At 39.8% G+C, this 22,621-nt stretch overlaps 1 non-coding gene across 1 annotated transcript; it reads left to right on the top strand.

Moving 5' to 3' along the window:
• The first annotated feature begins 222 nt into the window (after positions 1 to 222).
• On the top strand, positions 223 to 329 carry LOC142173910 (small nucleolar RNA R71). The gene has a single exon (XR_012703268.1). It is a non-coding gene; the product is annotated as a small nucleolar RNA R71 (small nucleolar RNA).
• Positions 330 to 22,621: the final 22,292 nt, after the last annotated feature.

The raw sequence follows: 22,621 nt of genomic DNA, 5'->3' as shown, positions 1-22,621 counted from the left end.
TGCACAGATGTATTAGCATCAACTTGGTGAACACCAGTTGATCTTCTTCTTTCAGCACTCTCAGAGGGCCACTGATTTGCATCTTCAGACAACTCATCAAGAATTATAACTATCTCCTCTGGAGTCTTCTTCATCAGCAGGCCTCCCGATGCATTACTCAATGTTCTACGTCAGGCTGGTGTCAATCCATCCCAAAAGTCTTGGAGTTGCATCCAGAGTTCAATTCCACTATGTTGACACTTTCTAACTATCTCCTTAAATCTCTAACATGCTTCAAAAACAATTTCAGTATCTTTCTGGAAGACGTTATAGATTTCTCTTCTAACCTTGCCCGTTTTAGCTGAGGAGAAATATTTATCAAGGAATTTTCTAGTCATCTCCTCCCATATTCTAATCGATCCCATGAGTAAGCTTCGAAGCCACTATTTTGCGTCATTTTTGAGTGTGAAGGGGAATGCCCTTAAGTACATTGCATCTTGTGACACACCATTGTATTGAAAGATGTTCATAATCTCCTCGAAGTCCATTAGATGTTTATTTGGATCCTTGTTCATCTTGCCTCTGAAGACACAACAATTCGGAAGGGGTTGAAACAACCCTTGCATCAATTCGAAACTGTTAGATGCAATTGGAGGTGGTATAACACTTGATAATCCTTTATTGTAGATCAGTATAACATAATCTCCCAGTGATCTCCCAGGCATGGGAGCTATATTTTCAAACTGGTCTGCAGCCAAGGGTTGATTTTGAGCAATTCTCCAACCCCTCTCTTCTTCATAGATAATTTGTGCCTCTCTAATAGTTGCTTCCTCAGCATCCCGTGCAGTATTTTCCCGTTGTTTGGCTGCATATCTTGCAGCCAAATCCACATTATCATCACTGTTTCCATCCATAGTTTCTTTGGTTGAGGACTGCCCAACCTTTTCTAACATCTCGGTGAGAATTCTTTCCTTCCTCAGTTGTCGCAGTTGTTTTTCTATCTCGGGCTCGTATGGTATCACTTCTTTCATAGAAGCTCAAGTCATGCACCAATCTAAACTTGTAACCTACGCAAAGTCAACGGACACCAAACGTAAAAAGAGAAAATAGAAATAAAAAGAAAAAGAAATATTCTTGAACTAGCACTACAAACTATTTCAAACACTATTGATTGCCAATCCCCGGCAACGGCGCCAAAATTTGACTAGCACAAAACACACACTTAAATTCTGCTTGCTAATCAAAAATAGTATAGTATAATATCCCATCCACAGGGATTGGATTTAAATAGTATACTCGTAGTTTCTAGCTTTGTTTCTATCTAAGATGATCAACAGTTGAAATTTATAAGATGTCTAACTAAAATTAACTAAGAATCTAAAACTATGGACTAATGACAATCGAAACAAGGAAAAAGTAAAGAAGGTTATCAATGGGAGAAGATAGGGTTTTTATGGGATAGGTGCAAGATAATTGTTCGAGATCTAACTCTAGATAATTCACTTCTAATGTTCAAGTGAGTCTCTCGAATTCACTCAGTTATTAGTTCAAACGTTTAGCAAAAACTCCTCTCTCGATTAAGTTTTAACCTCACAAGCTGAACCAAATTAAGCACGTGAAGATATGCAAGAATGCGTAATGAATTAGTAAAACCTCTTTCGATTATTATCCTAACTAGGTTTAATCAATGATTCAACTAGTCTCTTTCGATTACTAAGAAGAATTAATGAACTCAACCAACAATATAATACAAAGATATCACAACTTATGCCTCTCTCGATTACATGAACGAGTGAATATAGATGCAATAATTAAGTCATTCAAAATGCTTCAATACATAAAACTAGAGCTATAATCCACAAACAATCATCAATCCACCAAATCTATCAATCCCTAAATGGACTACTCCATAGATATGGAGCAATTCATCAAAAATAAAATTAGAGTATAGAAAAATATAAATTCAATCCAAACTCAGGTCTTGAGTGAGGAAGGAATGTGAAATCCTTGTGCTTGTATTCTTCCAACTCCTCCTTAGCCTCCTTAGGTCCAAAGTATGTCAAAAAGTCCAGAAAATAACGCTTTTCCATGTATTTATACTAAGTAGGTTCGGGCCCAGAAGAAACCACCTTCTCCTTGCCTAAATAGGACATTGGCTCTGTAACAATTACACAAGCGCACTGCATGGGGCGACGCGCTGTGCTGGGAATTAGTGGGAAATCCAGAGAGCTCCATAATTGACAGGCAGCAGGATTTGGGCAGCCGCGGCGCCCCACGTGTCGCGGTTGTGGAGTTTTCTCAGAGTACGAATTTTGCTTGATTTTTGACGTCTAGACTTGGTCCTCAATCCCTGAACACGATCCCGACTTAATCTCTTGGTATTTTACTCAGACTTCAAAGATCCAAATAGCTTGAATTAGCTCCACAACATCTACATAGTTCGGAATCACTCACACAAGGCATAAAAGACACAATACGTGAAAAACACTACCAATTAACGCTCAAACACAAATAAAGTGCATTGAATTAGAGTGCAATAAGCGACTAAAATACGTAATTATAGCCTACCATCAGTAGTCACTACCGGAATAATGAGCCGACTTGGTCAACCTGTCCACAATCACCCATATTGCGTCAAATTTCATCAAAGTCCATGGGAGCCCAACAATAAAATATATGGTAGCACGCTCCATTTCCACTCGGGAGTCTCAAGTCTCTGAAGTAAACCGTCTGGCCTCTGATGCTCATACTTCACCTGCTGATAGTTCAGGCAACGAGCCACATATGCCACTATGTCGTTCTTCATCCTCCTCCACCAATAATTCTGCCTTAAATCCCGATACATCTTAGAGGCAACCAGATGATGGAATACCATGAACTGTGGGCTTCCTCAAGGATCAGCTCACGCAACCTATCTACATTGGGCAAACATATACGACCCTGCATCTACAACACACCATCATATCCGATAGAAACCTCCTTGGAATCGTCGTGCTCTATCATGTCCTTAAGGACGAGCAAATAGGGGTCGTCATACTGGCACTCTCTGATGCACTCATATAAAGAAGATTGCAAATCCATGCAAGCAAGAACCTGGCTGGGCTCCCAAACATCCAATCTAACAAACGGATTGGCCAAGGACTGAACATCTATGGCTAGTGGCCTCTCTGTTGCCGGTAGATATGCCAAATTGCCCATACTCTCCGCTCTTCGACTCAAGGCATCGGCAACCACATTGGCCTTCCCGGGATGATCCAAAATAGTTACATCATAGTCTTTAAGCAACTCTAACCTTCTCCGCTGCCACAAGTTAAGATTCATCTGCTTGAACAGATGCTGGAGACTCCGGTGGTCGGTATAGATCTTACATGGGATGACGTACAAGTAGTACCTCTAAATCTTCAATGCATGAACAATAGCTGCCAATTCTAGGTCGTGCATAGGATAATTCTTCTCATGGACCTTTAACTAGAGAGACGCGTAGGCAATCACCCTACTATCTTGCATCAACATCGCACCAAGCCCAATACGCGACACATCACATTACACAGTATAAGACCCCAAACCCATAGGCAATACCAACACTAGGGCTGTAGTCAAAGTAGTCTTGAGCTTTTGAAAAGCTCGCCTCACACTTTCCTTAGACCATCTAAAAGCAAAACCCTTTCTAGGTCAATCTAGTCATAGGTGCAGCAATGGATGAGAAACCCTCTACAAAACGAGAATAATACCTAGCCAAACCGAGAAAACTCCGAATCTCAGTAGTTGATGATGGTCTGGGCCAACTCTGAGTTGCCTCAATCTTGTTCGAATCTATCTTAATCCCCTCACTCGACACCACATGGCCTAAAAATGCCATATAATCAAGCCAGAATTCACACTTTAAGAATTTTGCATATAACTTCTTCTCTCTCAAGGTCTGAAGTACGATCCTCAAATGTTGCTCATGATCCTCCTAACTGCGGGAGTACACCAAAATGTCATCAATAAATATAAGGACGAATGAATCAAGATATGGTTGTGATACATTTTTCATCATGTGCATAAATGTTGTTGGGGCGTTGGACAACTCCAAATGACATCACAAGAAACTCGTAATGACCATACCGAGACCTGAAAGCAGTCTTTAGAATATCTGGATCCTGAATCTTCAATTGATGATACCCTGACCTTACATCAATCTTTGAGAACACTCTGGCACCCTGAAGCTAGTTAAATAAGTCATCAATGCACGGTAATGGGCACCTGTTCTTCACTGTAACCTTGTTCAACTGCCTGTAATCAATACATATCCGCTAGAATCATCCTTATTCTTTACAAACAGAACCAGAGCACCCCACAGCGAAACACTAGGTCGGATGAATCCCTTATTAAGTCAACTCTTACAGTTGTTCCTTCAACTCCTTCAATTCTGCTGGTGCCATGTGATATGGTGGAATAGAAATGGGCTGAGTGTCCAGCAACAACTCAATACTAAAATCGATATCTCTATTGGGTGGCATACCCAAAAGATCTACTGGAAATACATCTGGAAAGTCTCTCACTACCCGAACTAACTAAACGGTAGGAGTACCACAAAGGTAAAATATGCATCACATCCCTTCTCAATCATTCGTTGTGCCTTTAGAAAGGACATAACTCTACTAAGAATAAAATCCAATGTACCCATTAACTCCAACCGCGGAAATCCTGGCATAGCCAGTATCGTCGTCTTAGCGTGACAGTCCAAAATAGCATAACAGGGTGACAATCAGTCCATGCCTAAGATCACATCAAAGTATACCATATTGAGCAATAATAGAACAACCCCGGTCTCAAAACCACTAATAACATGAGAACTCAAAGAATCATGAGATATATCCAAATACGGAGCAAAGTAAGATGACACATATGAATAAGTGGAGCCTGGATAAAAAAAAAGACTGATGCATCTCTACAGGAAATCGGAACACTACCTGTGATGACAGCATCTGAAGTCGCAGCCTCTGTCCTACCCGAAAAAGCATAAAATATGGCATGGCCTCCCCCTCTAAGGCGACCTCTACCTGCTTGACCTCCACTCGTAACCGACGATGCAGGTGGGGCGGCAACTGGAGTAGCAACCATGGCCTAAGAACCCTGTGGACCAGGTGGAATTCGGGGAGCCTGAGTAGTCTGTGGAGGTGCATTCCTCCTAAGTTTGGGACACTCTCACACCATATGTATGGTGTTGACACCCTCAAAATAAGCTCTCGGTGGGCATGTCTGCTAGATCTGACTATGGCGTAGTTGGCTAGACTGGCCAACGAAGGCACCTAGTGCAGAAGGCACACTGGATAATGGTTGAGAAAAATCAGCAACCTGAGACCTCGGAATAGTCGGAGCACCACTAGAAGCTGAAAGTGCTTAATGAACTGGACGACTCACATAGCCCTTCCATGACGGGCTACAACTGGGGTGCGGGCACCACTATATCCTCCTGAATCTTGATGCCTCCCTGTCCTCTCTCTCACGGCACTGCATACCTTCCAACCTCCTCGCGATCTCCACCACCTACTGATATGGAGCATCGGTCTCCAACTCTCGAGCCATGCTGAATCTAATACTATAGTTGAGCCCCTCGATGAACCTAGGGACTCCCTCCCTGATGGTAGAAACCAAGGTAGGTGCTTGTCGAGACAACTAACTGAATCTGATAGCATACTTCAACACTGGCATGGTACCCTAGTGCAACTGCTCAAACTCCGTGCGACATGCATCCCAAAGGGACTGGGGAACAAACTCTCTCAAGAATATTTTTGAAAACTGAGCCTAGGTAAGTGAAGTTGTGTCGGCTGGGCTACCCTCCTTGTAAGCCTTCCACCACCTGTAGGCTACTCCAGACATTTGGAATGTAGTAAAAGCAACTTCGCTCATCTCTACATTACCCATAGTGCAGAGAATATGATGACATTTCTCTAGAAAACCCTATGCATCCTCGGTAGTTGTGCCAACGTGAGTAGGAGGATGATTCTTGTTGAACCTCTCAAGTCTAAACTGCTCCTCCTCAGATACCACTGCCCTGACCTCTGGCTGTACCGGAATAATAGGCTACGCTGGCATGACTTCCGGGACCTGATTAATATGGGCACACTGCTTTAGAGTGTGGGCTATGGGAGTGTGGGATCCTCCCCTGGCCTGAGATATAGCTGGTGCAAGGGGAATCAATCCCTCATGTGCTAGAGTGATGAACATGCTCAAGAACTGTGCAAGGGTCTCCTGAAGTCCAGGGGCAGCAACAGGCATCGCGAGTGCCTGTCCCCCAAGCGAAGCTACTGGTGGCTCCTCCATCACTGCTTGGGCAGTAGCTCTAGCTACACCACGTGCCCCTCCTCAACCCCTACCCCGGCCCCGGCCTCTTGCGACTCTAGCAAGGGGCACAGGTGTCTGATCATCGGATCCAACTGTGCATTTCTCACCAACTGTGCGAGAATAAAGACAAACATTCAGATTTTCAAGTCAACATATTCGCACGATAAGGAATCAAAGAAGTGTAATTTCCTAACAATTCTGTAGCCTTTCGAAGATAAGTACAGACGTCTTTGTACCGATCCGCAAGACGCTACTAAACTTTCTTATGACTCGTAAAACCTATGAACCTAGAGCTTTGATAGTAACTTGTCACGACCCAAATTTTTCACCTTAGAATGTCATGATGACTCCTAATCTCTAAGACTAGATAAGACTAACATTCATTAACAGCTTAATAGAAATATCAAGACTGAGATAATAAGATAAAACCGATAAGCTCATATAAATGCGCAAAATAGAACATTAACAACATGACTCCCAAAACCGGTGGATTTGAATCAAAAGCTCTTCAGAATATTCTAAAACCTCTACTATAATAATGTCTTGTAAAGGAAATAACAGTAATGAGAAGGTAACAGAAGGTGACTCTGAAGCTTGCGGACGTCAAGCAGGTATACCCTGAAGTTTCCGAAAATGGCTGAATGATCACTAAGGTCCGGCACCGACAGATGCACCTGGGTCTGCACAAAAATGTGCAAAAGTGTAATATGAGTACACCACAATGGTACCCAGTAAGTATCAAACCTAACCTCGGTAGAGTAGTGACGAGGCTAGGTCGAGACCTCTACAATGAGAAAAAGAAACTAAACGGTGTATAGCATAATCTAAATATGAGAAACGAGGAAGTAAAGGACAAGTAACAGTTCAACAATGTAAGCTAGCAACGGAAATTTAAGCAGTAAGGGAAACTAGGAGTAAACACATGATGAAACAACAAGAAGACAAGTGCGGATATTTACAAGTAAAGAAATGAAGAAACAACAAGAGCGGTTCAACCAGCACGCCTTTTCAACATGGAATGTACAACAAGAACCACAACTGAGGTACCGCCTCGTATTCACATTTCACAATTTCAATCACAATCTTTCCTTATATCACCGTGTGAACTTTACATTTAGTTTTGAAAATTATTTTTCCGAAATAACTACACGCGTTTTAGTCCATCTTATCTCACTGTGTGGCTTCAAGTAGTTTCCCTACTAGAAATATGGGTATCAAACCCACCTTATCCTACTACATGCGTATCAACCCCTAGCCTTATAGCACCGCATGCGTATCAATATCACAACACAATCACAACTCGCACCACAAGTGCCCATATGCCACAAGTTGACAAAAAGTCAACAATACCAATATTTCCACAACATATAGCCCATGGCTTAACCACAATATGTACAAGAATTTCAACAATAACAAAATGAATGAGAATTACTCAACAAGGAAAGATATCTCAACAATTAATAACTTCAACTCAAATAACAAGCAAGAGGTAGAAAAAGTGCTAACATCGTCAAATAAATCATGTAGGAGTAGATTAATACATGTAAGAGTAGATTAACAATAAGAGATTTAGCATGTTATGACAATTCAATTAAATGCATGAAAAGAGTATAAATAACCTAAACCGGTCAAGCACCATATATAGTATGTGTACGCACTAGTCCCCTCGCGTACACGTCTTCCACATAACATAAATACCACAATCAACCCAAATCCTAAAGGGTAGTTCCCCCACACAAAGTTAGGTAAGACACTTACCTCAACTAGGCCAAATCAACCCTCGAAAATATCTTTTCCCCTAAAATTCGCCTCCATACGGCTCAAATCTAACAAAAAATGACTTAATAACATCAAACAATGCAAGAAAAATCAATTAAAATAGATAAAGTTATAATGTTTACACTTTTTCCAAAAGGTTAACCCCCGGCCCACCCAGTCAAAACCATGGTCCAAGGGTAGATTCCGTCTACCCATAACCCCACAGGTCCATATTTTTTTTTATTATTTTTAAATCCGAATCCAAATCGACTAACAAAATTCAAATCTTCATTTTTCAAAATTTTAACAAAAATTCCCAAATTTCATCTTTGATTCTTATAAATTTTGATGTTGAATCTAAGATATAATCGTGAAATATAGCTAGAAATTAATTAGAATTACTTACCCAAAGTTTGTAGATGAAAATCCCCTTTCCACATCGCCTCCTGCCGAGTATAGGGTTTTAAAATATGAGAAATAAGGCTAAATCTTTCCAGCCTTATGTTCAATTTTAGATGTCACATTTGCGACACTGGGTTTGCAATTGCGAACCCTCGCAATTGCGAAGAAAGGCTCGCAATTGCGGCCACTGACATCCTAAGGAAGACATCGCAAATGCAACATGGGTTCGCAATTGCGAACCCAGTCCCCATCACAATTGCGACAACAATTATCGCAATTGCGAAACTACCCAAATTTGCCTATCCTCACAAATGCGAACCAGATATTGCAATTCCCTTGTCATGTTCGCAATTGCGATGCTGGTACTTGCAATTGCGATAATTGTATGACCATCAACCTATCTTCAGTCCAAATTATTCAGCGACACGTCCGAAACTCATTCGAGCCCTCGAGGCTCCAAATCAAACATCCACACAAGTATAAAAATATCATAACTCCCCCGTGCAATCAAAACATCAAAATAACATTTATAACTACAAATTCGACACCAAAACGCATGGATTTCAAAGAAAAGTTTAAGAATCTCTAGAATTACAACCAAGCATCTGAATGCTATCAAATCAACTCCAAATGACACCAAATTTTGCACACAAGTTCTAAATAGCATAACGGACCTATTTCAAGTTCCAAAACCAAACTCTGAACCCAATAGCCAAAAGTCAACCTACGGTCAAGTTTCTAAACCTTAAATTTCCAACTTTCGGCAAAATAAAATAAATCAATCTACAGACCTTCGAATTCGATTCCGAGAATACGCCAAAGTCCAAAATCACGATACGAAACTATCGGAGCCATCAAAATACCATTCAGGGATCGTTTTTATAAAAGTCAACCATTGGTGACATAATCAACCTTCCAAGCCAAGAACCAAAGGGTCCAAATCAACCTACAACCTTCCTGGAACAAAACTAACTGACCCACAAGTCATAAAATAAAAATTACACATGTGTGAAGCATCAAAAGGGAAAACGGGGCACAAATATACAAAACAGTCGGTCGAGTCATTAAAGAAACCATATATATTAACTAAGGTTAAGCCATAGAGGGACAATTTGCGCAAAGGACACATTAGCAACTAAGGGGTCATTTGGTTTGAACACAAGTCTTACTGGGATTAGTTATAATGTGATTAGTAATATTAAAATTAGTTATTCTGGTATTATTTCTTATTGACTGTTTGTTATGTTGTATTAATCCTAGGATTGTTAATTTTACTGTTTTATCTGGGGTTAAGGCGCTAATAAGGGCCCATTTGGCCATAACAAATTCACATTTTTTGAATTTTTTTTCACTTTTCCGGAGTAAGTTTTGACCATAAAAAAATTAAATTTCACTTGAAATTGAATTTCAAAAACTTTCAGAAATTTGAAAAACTTCAAAAAGTTATTTTTCAAAATTTTCACTTCAAATCACTCACAAATATTCAAAAATAGCTCCAGATTGTATTCATATCCAAACACAGCTCTAATTTTCAAATGCCACTTTTACTTGAAAAAAAGTCACTTTTTTATGAAATTTCACAATTCTTATGTCCAAACGCCCACTAATTTTTTATCGCATGATTAGTTTTGTTTATCTATGATACCAAACGTCCCCTAAGGAGTTAACAATACAAAAAGAGATGGATGACAAAAAGAGTTGGATCAGCAAAAAAAAAGATGGTGGAATTGGAGCCTGACATGGCACAACAATTGTTTATTCCAAATAGGACAGGTTTTGAAAAATCCAACTTCAACTTTTTTGCCTTTTTTTTTTTGCTTAATTGAATTCGAGTTGTTTCTTTTGGGGTCTATCGTTCTTCATAATTCTTTATCAGAGTTAGGGATTTGGTCCTTTTTATCTTAGTATTAAGTAATACAAATAATCAAACACGGAATAAATATAATTTCAAAGTTTATATGGGGACCAAAGGACCCCTCAATGTTACTGTTGCTGCATGTAAAAAGGGAGTCAAAATTTTCGTATTTTGGATTAGAGATCCATGAAAGAATGAAGTTGAGAAAAGAAAAAGAATAAAAACTTTCTTGATGTTCAAGAAGCAGAAATGGTGAAAACCAAAGTACTTTGAATAGAGCGAAACAATAAGATTACATTCATTGGCTTTACAATAGAAGATAATGTAAGATTATTCATATTGCAGCTGCAACTTGATTCCAAAATGTGCTGAAACTCACTCGAGCAGCTCGGGTCCCAACCCAAACTATCCAAACAAGTCTGTAATAGTAATATTGACTCGTACAAAGGCTCAAAACACAAATGAGATGCACATTCTCAAAATGAGGGGTTGGGTTACGAGTTCTTGAGCAAGAATGATTCGCAAGAAAACCTGCATAATACTTGGAATGTGCAATGGAGCCAAGCTACTTCAAAAGACCTTTGAATAAATGCAAACATGGTCCAAGAATTTGGGACAAGGTGGGTTGCTCTGATGGTAAGCACCCTGCACTTTCAACCAAGAGGTTGTGAGTTCGAGTCACCCCAAGAGCAAGGTGGGGAGTTCTTGGAGGGAAGGATGCCGAGGGTCTATTGGAAACAGCCTCTCTACCCCAGGGTAGGGGTAAGGTCTGCGTACACACTACCCTCCCCGGACCCCACTAGTGGGATTATACTGGGTTGTTGTTGTTGTTGTTGTCCAAGAGCTTGTATGGCCAAGCTGCCAAAAACTGTTTATTTTGAAAAGAGTTTTTGCTCAGAAGTGCTTTTAAAAAAGTAATTATGGAAAATAACAATTTGTGTTTGGCCAGTTCATTTGAGAAGTACTTTAATAAGCAAATTGTATTTGAATAATCTTTTTAAAAATATTTTTGGGTGTCAAATTACGAAAAAAGACAATACATATTCAGTTTACAAGTAGTATATTATTTAATTAAGAGAAATAAATTTATATATTTATTATAAAAAAGGTAATTAATTTTTCTTTTTATTAAATTGGAATATAAAATATAAAGTAAAAATATATATTAAAGATTTTATTTAATATAATAGTTATCCAAAGCAATTATATTAGTTATCCAGTATTACTTACTGTTTATATGATGATTTAAATATATCAAAATATAATTATTCAATATAAATTGAACAACTGCTTCATTAATCTTATATAAAAGAAGAGATCTATTTATAGTAGAGAGACTATTTCAAAGAAGAATAGGAGAAGGAGAAGAAAAATACGATAGAAATAAAATAAATAAAAAGAAAAGAATGGTAGAAACAAAAAAGGAAAAGAAAAAAAATTCTTGATGGATAGTTTGATAAATATAAATTTATAGTAAGGATACTTTTGTCTTAAATTAATTAATTTTATGTTTCTGCTTCTGCTTCTGCTTTTTGGAAGAAGATAGAATTTATAGTTTTTTTTCAAAAAGCAACTGCTGCACAAAAGTATTTTTCTATCTTGGCCAAAAATATCAATTTTTTTAAAAAAGTACTTTTTCTAATAGAAAAACTATTTTTAGCCTCCCAAAGATAATTAAAAGAAGTTAAAATTTAAAGAAAAGTGAAAGAAAGGTACTACAAATCCTTAAATTTCATTCCATACGATCAGTTTCCCACAGTTGGTGGAGTTAGCATTTTGGATTCTCTTTTAAGAAAGTTGGATGAGATGTTGAAATCTGAATCAGGTTTAGTCATGTTGACGCGTCATGTTGGTATTATACAAAAAGAGCTCTCATATCTAATATCCATTATAAGAGATGTCGCAAAGGCGCAGCATCAGGGGCGAATTTAGAGGGGCGGAATTGGCCGAAAATTCACACTGCATATAAGGCAAAATTTATTTTTTACCTCTATATTTATTTTTTGAATCTCCTTGACACAATCCAAAGACATAGCTAAGTGGTCAAGTGTAACGACCCGACTTGTCGTTTTGAGTAGTACGCTTCTTTCAACTATTGGAAGTCTTGAATAGTTTTATATAACGTATTATGACTAGTGTGTATTGTCGGATTTGATTTTCAGGTATTTCGGGATTAGTTCGGATGAAGGAAATTTATGTTGAAAGCTTAAATGAAAAGGGTTGAATGGAGTTTGACTTTTGTGCAAACGACTTCAGAATGGAGTTTTGATGGTTTCAATAGCTCTGTATGGTGATTTTGGACTTAGGAGTGTGTCCAGATATTTATTTGGAAGTCCGTAGTTGATTTTGGCTTGAAATGGCAAAAGTTGAAAATGGAAGGTTTGGAAGTTTGACCAGGAGTTGACTTTATTGATACTGGTTCAGAATCCAGTTTTAAAAATTTTGATAGGTCCGTTATGTCATGTATGACTTGTGTGCAAAATTTGAGGTCAATCGGACTTGATTTGATACGTTTCGGCATCGAATGTAGAATTTGGAATTCGATAGTTTTCATTAAGCTTGAATTGGGGTGCGATTCATGTTTAATTGTTGTTTAATGTAATTTGAGGCATCGACTAAGTTCGTGTCATAATATAGGACTTGTTAGTATACTTGGTTGGGGTCCCATGGGACTCGGATGAGTTATGGAAGAGTTTTTGGAAGGGTTTGGTATTTTGAACATAAGCATGTAATGATCCAAAGGTCCATTTTTAGTTCTAGAGATCGAAATTCGATTTTGAGACTTCCGGGAGTTTGAGAATGAATTATAGGAATAATCTGGAATGTTTGGTCTAATTTCATCAAGTCACGATTGGATTTTTAGCGCGAAATATAAGTTAATTATTTAACGAGCGAAATTAGTATTGCATTGAGCATATGAGCTCCGAAATTGAGTTTCGATTGAACGACTAGGTTCGTATTATTATTATTTGTGACTCACAGGAACAAGAATCGTCGAATTCCGAGTCCGTATAATGGAGTTAGAGTCTTTTTAGTAAAAAACTAAATTGGTGGTGCAAGCAGGTTCTAGTGCGGACCTTTAGTGACGGGAAATGGACTTTTAGCGACCAGATTAGTGTTTTAATTGAGCAGTTTTGTTTTTTTAGCTCATTTTAACATTTTTGGGCGAAAGAACACGTCTTGGGGCGATTTTTCAGAGAAATTTCACGGAAAATTTTGAAGTAATTCACTTGTGATCATTGTTAGTCAATAATTTTGAATTATCATCGAATATTTCGACTAGATTACGTGTTTTTGAGGTGTAATTCGAGAATTTAGGCCTAGGGATTTGAAAATAATATTTGAGGATTTGAAGGTCAAGTTGATGTCGGAATTTGATAAATTTGGTATAGTTGGACTCGTAGTTGAATGAGCGTTCATATTTGTAACTTTTATCGGGTTCCGAGACGTGGGCCCCACTGTTAACTTTTTGTTGACTTTTTTCGGATTTATAGTGAAATTTAGCATTTTCATATGGAATTGATTCCTACACCTTGTGTTGATTGTATAGAATTATTTGTGACTAGATTCGAGGCGTTCGGATTCCGAATCGCGAGGAAAAGGATTATTGAAATAAAGAATTGCACGGTTTGAGGTTAGTGACATTTCTAAACTTGGAGCTGAGGGTATGAATCCCCGAATTATGCATTATATGAATTGTTTGGAGGTAACGCACATGCTAGGTGACGAGCGTGTGGGCGTGCGCCGTGGAAATTTGTGACATAATTGATTCCGTAGAATTTTGTAATCAAATAATCTTGGCATTATCCATGTACTTTCATGTGTTAAAGAAATTGAGCTGAGAATCATGTTCAAAATCATGCTGAGGCTATATGCCGTTATTATTGAGACCAACAGAGGTCATATTATTGTTGAATTATTTGTTTAAATTATAATTTCATACTCAGTCATGTTCATTCATTTCATATCATATCTCAGTCTCTGTTGCTAATTATTGATACATCATATTATTATTTTTTGACTGATTTTTATGACATTTTGAGCCCGAGAGACTGGAGAGATTGATGACTGAGTGAGGCCGAGGGTCTGATTGTGAGGATATTTATGGGATCGGGCTGCACGCCGCAGCAGGCCATACTGACTTTATATACCTTATTATTATGTGATCGGGATGCACGTCGCAACAGGCCAGATTGGCTTATTATAGCGCTTGGGATGAAGGAGCCCCTCCAGAGTCTGCACCCCCTACAGTGAGCGCAGTGGATATTATATTTGGGATGGAGTTCCCTGGCATGGAGTTGCCATATATATTCACTTCTGGGATGGAGTTCCTTGGGCATGGAGTTGCCATATATATTCACTTCTGGGATGGAGTTCCGTGGGCCTGGAGTTGCCTTATTTATTTATATTTGGGATAGAGTTCACTGAGCATGGAGTTGCCTTATTTATTTATATTTGGGATGGAGTTCCCTAGGCTAGATTGGCCATGTACAGTACTAAGTGACTGAATGTCAGTTATTGTGTATATATATTTGGGATGGATCTTCTCTGGGCTAGATTGGCCATATACAATACTGTGAGATTGAGTACTCTAAGAATGTGAGTACATGAGTTCATCATTGTGTTGCATTGCATTAGACATGCATACTTGATATGTAGGCATAGAGAAGTATTTTTCCTCATGCCATCTAATAATTAGATTTCTTATCTGTCGTTAAAGTTTTGAGAAAAATCACAGGTTTCAGACTTACTCATATTTTCGGTGACTTTCTGCAAAGGATTTGAGTTTTACTGTTATATTGAAAACAAAATATTTATTTTCCGGAATTTTATACGAGTTGATCATTTTATTGTTGAGTTATTACTTGTGCTGCTTTAAATTATATTGTTATGAACTGTTGCTGGTTATTGGAGTTGGACTCTGACCCTTATCCCAGCTCATCACTACTTTCAACCTAAGGTTAGGTTTGTTACTTATTGAGTACATGGGGTCGGTTGTACTTATACTACACTTCTGCACCTTGTGTGCAAATTTCTGATGTTGATGTAGCTGCGTACGGTGGGAGCTGGATCTGAAGGTGTACCTGCATTTTAGTTATTGCTGCCTCTTGTTCATAGTAGCTTTAGAATTTTTAATCTGTTCATATATATTTCAGACATATGACGTATTTTTATTCCACACCAGTTTTGTAAATTCTAATCTCAGAAGCTCATGATTTGTACTACCAGTCCTTGGGGAGTGTATTAGAGTCAGTTAAAAATTAATTGAATCGGATTATTTTTTATTTGGCTTACTTAGCGGATGAGGTTAAGTGCCTATGGCTAGTTGTATTTTGGGTCGTGACATCAAGGGGGTTCAAAACTTTTTTGAGGTTATTGGTTCAAATCCCACTAGCCACAAGTTCTTTTAATTTTTTAACTTCTCTTTTTTTGAACCCTTAGCGAAAATCATGCTTCCGCCACTGGTAGCATAAACATGAAATTCTTAAAACATTTCAGTGGCATATGAAGCTGAAATTGTCAATGAATCTATACTTGCTCAATATAATTATGTGGCGACCCGACCGGTCATTTTGAGAGTTATAGCCCTGATTCCCTGTCTACTGTTTCCTCGTGTCTTTTTCTGCTTTTGTGCCTTGTCGGGAGGTATTGGTCGAGGTTTCGGAGTGTTTTGGGACACTTAGTCCTTAAACGGAAGCTTAAGTTTTAGGATTTGGACCGTAGTCGAAACTGTATGAAGACGACTCTGGAATGGAGTTCTGTCGGTTCTATTAGCTCCGTTAGGTGATTTTGGACTTAGGGGCGTGTCCGGATTCTGTTTTGGAGGTATGTAGCTCATTCTATCCTCATGCGACCATACAAAACAATCAGTGTTAATTATAAAGAATTCAATAAAAGTAGACATGAGCTCCGGGTACAGTCCTGTTCCCAAATGAAATTTCTTTTCTAGGAATATTTTGAACAATGCAACTTGCTCTAGTTCTTCTGCCGTGGACTTTGTCGCGTCCGTCTCTTCTGGTACTTGAAAATACCTTGGTACCTGGTACTGTTCTGACTATTCTGTACCCGGGCTAACTTCTTCTGGTTCGGGGGCAGATGCCAGTTCCAGTAATTGCTATGCCGCACTTTCCTTTCCTTTGCTATTGGAGACCGAAATTGTATTCATCTCTATTACTGTTGGTTGATCACCCCTTATCTGTTTGATCCCCTTGGGTGTCGGAAACTTGAACAATTGGTGATATGTTGAAGGCACAACTTTCATCTCGTGCAGCCATGGTCTTCCCAAGATGATATTATACCCCATGTCTCAATCTACCACTTCAAAGAGAGTTGTCTTCATTACTCCCTCAGCATTCGTGAGCAGCAAAATTTCTCCCCGGGTTGTCACGCTTGTGAGGTTGAACATATCGAGGAGTTTAGTTGCTGGGATAATACTTCCGGTGAGTTTAGCTGGCTTCGGTACTCTCCATTGTATTATATTAGCTGAACTACCTTGATCCACTAAAACACATTTAATTTTAAAATCTAACACTTTTAAAGAAATTACTAGTGCGTCGTTGTGTGGTAGCAGTAATCCGTCTGCATCTTCGTCTGTAAATGTGATATCATCTTCCCGGAGCCTCTTACTATGAGTTATAGATACTTTTGTCTTCTTCACTGCCGAAAAGGTGACCCCATTAATCTCATTCCCTCCGAAGATCATGTTGATCATTTAGCGTGGGGTTTCTTCTCCCGCTTTTGAGGTTTCGATATCGCCCATGTTCTGACCATAATTATTTTTAGCTCAGTCACTCAAGAATTCTCTGAGGTGACCATTCTTTAACATTGTTGCCACTTATTCACGGAAGTATCGGCAGTCCCCAGTCCGGTGGCCATTAGTGCCGTGGTATTAATACCATAAATTGGGATCCCTTTGGCTGGGATCAGATCTCATAGGTTTCAGGAATCGTGCCGCTTTGATATTTCTCATGGCTGATACCAACTCCACCACACTGACATTGAAATTATACTCTGATAACTTTGGGTAAGAATAATATCGCGACCCTGAGATTTATTTATCCTGCAACGATCTGTTGTTCTGACCACGATCGGTCCTTCTATCAACGGTGAACTTGTCTGCCGTTCGGAAGCTCCTGCCACGACCTTCTGTCCGCTCGTAAGGCAAAAACTGGCCCTTTGAAGTCTGCCTATCCATGTCAATATCATCTTTAATTTTTTATCTGTTCTTCTCCCGTCCTTTGGTCGACGATGGAAAGCCAGCCTGATCGTCTTCAATCCTTATTTTTGACTCGTACCGGTTGTGGACATCCGCCCAAGTCGTCGCTTGAAACTCGAGCAGACTTTCCTTCAACTTCTTGGAAGCGTTGGAACTTCTCTAATTTAATCCTTTGGTGAACACTTCAGCTTCCCATTCATCCGGGACTACCGGTAGTAACATTATTTCCTTCTGGAATCGGGTAACGAACTCTCGTAAGAACTCGGATTCTCCCTGCATGATCCGGAATATGTCGGCCTTTTAGGCATGTACCTTTCTGGCTCCGGCATGGGCCTTGATGAAAGAATCCACGAGCATCTTAAAGGAATCTATGGAATGGTCGGGAAATAATGAATACCACGTTAAAGCTCCCCTCGTGAGAGTCTCCCCAAATTTCTTTAGCAACCCGGACTCTATTTCGTGAGGAGCCAAATTATTTCCTTTCACCGTTGTTGTGTAGGTCGTAATGTGTTCCTGTGGATCTAAATTTCTGTCATACTTCAGCACTTCGGGCATTTTCAATTGCTTCGGTATTAATTCCGGGGCCGCACTCGGCTTGTACGGTAATTGAATATATTTCTTCGAGTTCGGGCCTTTCAATACTGGTGGCACGCCCGAGATTTGATCCTTACAGGCATTTACTTCCTTCATGAACCGCAAAAGTTCATCCTTAAATGGATCGTTACCGTTATTGAGGCCGGATCTTTTCCCCCGGCCCCGTCGGAGCAAACTTCGCCCATGGGAGTGTTGTTGTCGACTCTCTGTGTCATTTAGTTTGCGGGATCATCAGGAGGAATTTGAAGCACCTGATAGCGCCTGCTTTAGGTCCATCATAACCTGATCATGTCGCGTGAGATGGCCTAGAATGATTGCTTTTTGCTCTTGCAGGACCCTCACTGCACCCGCTACATGCTCCTCATCATCATTATTAGGAATCGTCTCCCGAACCTGTTGAGGGTACAACCAGTTAACCGGTGTGTCGTTGTTCCCCTCATTGCGAGTGTCACTAATTGAATCCTCGAAATGAGGCTGTTCCCCTTGAATTTCAGGATTGTGAGTGTTGTTAACAGTATTGTCTACCATTGTTTTGTGATTTTTGCTAAGACAAAACGATCAAAGCTTATTAGTAAAAAAGGCAAGGATCAATTTAATTGCACGGTTGTCTAGGCCCCACGGTGGGCTCCAAAGTGTTTACCCTTAAAAGGGTACAGTTGAAGTTGTTCGTGGTTTTTAGACAAGGGAATTAATTTGATCCAAAAATAATGAAATAACTAATGAAATATAAAATACTCAGCCTTAAAATGTAGATGAAATGACAAAGCTGACAAGTCCGGGAACAGGGTTTCCGGGCACGATAATGATGAGATCAAAGAGGGTACTAGGGTCGTGCCTTTCTTTAAGCTTATTATTTATAGCTTATTATTTATAGCTGTGAAGAAGGTACTAGGGTCATGCCTTTCTTTAATGCCAATTATGAGGATCATTGATGAAGACGTAACAGTGAACATAAATGCCAAATTCTCTGTAACGGGCCGTTGCTGTTTAATGCTGTGGAATATTCCTCATTGAATGCTACCGGGCTTAGAGTATTCAATGCCTTCACGAACGTCATCTTTTCCAGTGACACACGGGATATCTGTGTCCGGTTTTTCGTCCTCCCGGCTTAGGTTCTACGTGTCCCCTTCTTGGGTGGCCACGTGCCATAACATAACAACAACAACAACAACAACAACAACCTAGTATAATCCCACTAGTGGGGTCCGAGGAGGGTAGTTTGTACGCAGACCTTTCCCCTACACTTGGGTAGAGAGGCTGTTTCCGATAGACCCTCGGCTCCCTCCCTCCAAGAACTTCCCACCTTGCTCTTGGGGTGACTCGAACTCACAACCTTTTGGTTGGAAGTGGAGGGTGCTCACCATTAGAGCAACCCACTCTTGTCCCCACGTGCCATAACATATTTTATCTAATACAGATATGATGGAGAACTTTTGTGAAATCAACTACTAAAGGCATAAATGGAAGATCACGAGCATATGAGAGACCGATTTCTAGTGGAATTGAGTGCAATGAGGATGAAGAAATAGTCGCACCAGGTGGAGGTGGAGAGTAAGGAACTAGCTTAGTGCACTGTGATGGTGATGAAGGCTGCTGAGATGCTTGTGAAGAAGTGGGGACTTGTGGAGGCATGGAAGAAGACTTGGAAGGACAAAGAGTAAGATATAAAGGAATATAAGGAATTAAAGGAATGGTTGACTGATTTTTAAGAGGTGGAGAATCTGACTCGTAAGGATATGGAAATTGAGACTCATCAAAGTGCACTTGGTGCCCCATTCTAGATTTGAGATCCATACAACGATACCCATGATATTTACTGCTATAGCCCAAGAAAACATAAGGAGAAATGTGAAATTTAAATTTGTATTTTTTATATGGATCAAGATATGAAAAACTTAAACACCCAAAAACTTTGCGAAATTGATATTCCTGAATCATCTTGAAAGCTAACTCAAAGGGATAGAGACCTCGATTAATTGGAGAGGGAAGACGATTGAAAAGATAAACGACACATTCAAAAGCAAATTGCCAATAATTGAACAGTGTGGAACTATGGACCATTAGGCTGAGTCCAGTCTCAACTATATGACGGTGTGTATGCTCGATTTTCCCTTACTGTTCATGAGTGTGAGGACATGAGAACCTTTACATGTCTGATAGGTTTCTTGAGCTGGCCTCGTCACTACTCTACCGAGGTTAGGCTTGATACTTACTGGGTATCGCTGTGGTGTACTCATGCTATGCTTCTGCACATATTTGTGCAGATCCATGTACTTCTGATCGAGTTGGTTTTGAGACTAATATTGGTGCGGCAGGAGACTTCAAGTTATACGTGCTCGACGTTCGCAGGCTCCGAAGTCACCTTCTGTTGTCTTTTATTTTCACTATTTACTATTATTTTGTAACAATGAGGTACTTGGTGTTCCTAATTACTCTTACAGAAGCTTACCGATTTTGGGATTGTATGATCGATGTTGGCTCAGCTATGTTGTATCAGTTATTATTTAATGTATTGCAGTTAAGTAGTTAAATTTCAGTAATAATCAGCATATGTTAGGTTTACCTAGACTTAGAGACTAGTTGCCATTATGACATCCTAAGGTGGGAAATTAGGGTTGTGACAAGTTGGTATCAGAGCTCTAGGTTCATAGGTGTTACGAGTCATAAGTAGGTGTAGTAAAGTCTTTCGGATAGGTATGGAGACGTTTGTTCTTATCTTCGAGAGGCTACGAAACTGTTAGGAAAACTTCACTTCTTTGATTCCTTATCGTGTGGCATTGATTCAGATTGAAGCGTATATATAATATCTCTTTGCATCCACTCATATATGATATTGCACACTCGATATCAACTATACAACGACGATTCATGATGCCGCGGATGGGCTGCGAGAGGGCCATGGATGCTCAATCATTGTCTCAACGTGTTGTCTAGACTGAAGACGAGGGCGTTGGTAGATTCACAGTAGTTCGAGTGTGGGATGCAGCAGGTTCTTGTATCTGGTTGGTGAGTGCGAGCTTGGAAGGACTTAATTGGGTGCCTAGACGTCGTGATTGTGGTAGTGTCATGAGGTTTTATTGATTTGAGGATAGTTGGTGGTGTTAAAGATTATGTGGTTCGTATAAGATTTCTACTCAGTGAAAGGTACATATTATCATTCAAGGCACTGGAGGAAGCAAGTTTGAATGTCACAAGGATGGACATGCGCTTAGTAGATGATTTGAGGTATCTTATGATTGGTGTTGTGCGAGCTTTGAAGGTTGATATTGTGGTGCAATGACCCAGCTGGTCGTTTTGAGTATTTTAGCCCCGATCCCCTATTTATTGCCTCCTCTGTGTTATATTTTGGTTATGTGACTTTCCGGGGCGTTTGGTTTTGGTTTCGGGTGCGTTTCAGCGTGAAATTGGATACATAGTCCCTAAGTTGGAGCTTTAGGTTGAAAGAGTTTACCGTAGTTTGACTTTTGTGTAAACGACTCCGTAATGGAGTTTTGGCGATTCTAGTAGCTCCGTATGATGATTTTGGACTTAGAAGCATGTCCGGATATTGATTTGAAGGTCCGTAGGTCATTTCGGCATGAATTGGCGAAAGTTAGAAAGTTAAAGGTTTGGAAGATTCGGAAAGTTTGACCGGGAGTGGACATTATTGATATCGGGATCGGATTCTGATTTCTGAAGTTGGAATAGGTCTGTCATGTTATTTATGACTTGTGTGCAAAGTTTGAAGTCAATCGGAGTTGTTTTGGTATGAATCGGCATTAGTTTTTCGAATTCGGAAGTTCATAGTTTCATAGGTTTGAATTGGTCGCGATTCATAGAATCGATGTTGTTTGATGTGATTTTTTACCTCGAGTAGGTCCATTATGTGTTTGGAACTTGTTGGTATATACATACGGGGTCCCGGGGGCCCGGGTGTGATTCAGATTGAATCCAGATAAAATTTGGACTTGTGTCATTGCTGAAGCTGGGTTGTGTCTGGTGCAATCGCACCTGCACACTTTGGGCTACAGGTGCGCCATTGTAGAAATGGCTTTCGAGCCACAGAAGCGAGTTTGGCATTGCCCAGATGGGACCACACCTGCGGTTAATGGCATGCAGAAGCAAATGCGCAGGTGCGACTGGCCTTTCGTAGATGCGGTTGCGCAGATGCGCATCTGGGTTCCGCAGGGGCAAGCCTTTAGAGCTTAATTTGGAACCGCATCTGCGATAGAATTTTAAAAGGTATGGCGTCGCAGGTTCTACCCCAGCCCCGCAGAAGCGAGGACCGCTAGGCAGAGAAGGGGTCTTTGAGGGTTTGAATTCATTGTGTGGGGGAATTTCCCCTTAGAATTGGTGTTCTTCTGTGATAATTATGATGTGTGGAAGCCGTGTACGCAAGGTGACGAGTGTGTACACGGGCCAAATGTGAAAATTTACAGGTTTTAGCTTTATGGATTCCTTTCATGCCTTAATTGAGTTACCTTAACATGTTATAATCATCATTTCTA

The sequence above is a fragment of the Nicotiana tabacum genome, chromosome 2 (assembly GCF_000715075.1).
Source record: "Nicotiana tabacum cultivar K326 chromosome 2, ASM71507v2, whole genome shotgun sequence".
NCBI lineage: Eukaryota > Viridiplantae > Streptophyta > Magnoliopsida > Solanales > Solanaceae > Nicotiana > Nicotiana tabacum.
Note: the sequence above shows the minus strand (reverse complement) of the source record. Positions and strands in the feature narration are given on the sequence as shown.